The sequence below is a fragment of the Pteropus alecto genome, unplaced genomic scaffold (assembly GCF_000325575.1).
Source record: "Pteropus alecto unplaced genomic scaffold, ASM32557v1 scaffold5, whole genome shotgun sequence".
NCBI classification, from domain to species: Eukaryota; Metazoa; Chordata; class Mammalia; order Chiroptera; family Pteropodidae; genus Pteropus; species Pteropus alecto.
In genome coordinates, this window is record NW_006441953.1 from 830,031 (window position 1) to 831,441 (window position 1,411).

Here is a 1,411-nt window from a genome sequence, read left to right on the forward strand (position 1 = left end):
ACACACACACACAAATTTACAGCTCTGAAATTAGATATGAAAGTAAATATTTAGAATGAGAAAAAAATTATAGCAAATTGTGTGCTTTAAAAACTGTCCAACACCATAAGCATCACAAAATCTAGAAAATTAGCAATTCTTAAAAGTCAACAAGTGAACATGTTTCTATAATGTTTTTTCTACATTTTTTTGCTAATTCTTTAATCATCTCTTCTTGTAACAATGTTTTGGTAATGCCATTTTCTATTTCCAGAAAAAATTGAAAGATAAATTAGATATGTATCTTCTATGACTAAAATTGATCAATTTTTAATTTTTGATAATTTAGAAATGTTTCTCACAGATTCATAACTTAGTAATACTATGTAAATGTGTAGGATTGTTTGGAAATTTATTTGAGAAATCTGAGAAAATGTTCAAGTTTGACAACAACTTATAACCAAGTGACACATGGTTAGAACTCCTTCCTAGGTCTTTCAAGCTGTCCATGCAGTGAGAGGACCTGATGAATATACCTCTGGTACTGATTTTTCTCCAAGTAATTAGGTAAAGGAGGGACAGAGCTAGGACATCTTTGCTTTATGCGTAACGTGAGAGTTACCTTTCCTGAGTGGCCAGAGATGGGATTGGCTGCCTCTTCGGATACTACCTCATGGAATGATCAGTTTTCCATCTGTGAAATGAGAGCCAAGGGATGAAAAGGAGAAGTTTGAAGAAAATCACACTTTTCACAAATACCTCAAGAACCATTTAAAAAATACTAAAACTGGCATCACTTTTTCTATTCTTCTTACTCTCACAATGAGTCATTAAAAATAGCCTACTAAATATTTATCTTGCTAAAACTCTCTACTATTTTAAAACATTTCCTCTTGAAAGCTAAGAGTCAGTAGAAAGCATACATATCCTATTTATAATTAACTAATCAATAATTGAAAGCCTTACCATGATTATAGTCCTGCTTTAGCACATTTTCATAAAGCAGTGATTGAATTTGAATTGCACATGGTTTTCTTTCTTCACTCAATTAATTTTCCTTTGCCTGAAAGAATAACATGTTCAGGACCCTTTCTGCTATTGTATAGCAGCTGTGAAATGAGAATAAGGTGGTTCACATTTTTGTATCCTTGACCCTGAAAGGTAGACAAGGACTGGAATAATCATTACAGAAAAATGACTGTCCTGGTTGGAAAAATATAAGAAATTTAAAGAAAGAAAAATGATATGAGAATTTTTTTAAAAACCATGAAATTAGTATAAAAAGTGATTTCTTGGATGTTGAGAAACCACTTTTGCTTCCATATGCTTAGTAAGGTGAAAAGTATCAATGAGGGCACCTTGACTCAATTTATCATGCTTAATAAAATTTCAGAATCCGAACTACCTAGTACAGCCAACTCCCACCAGCCCA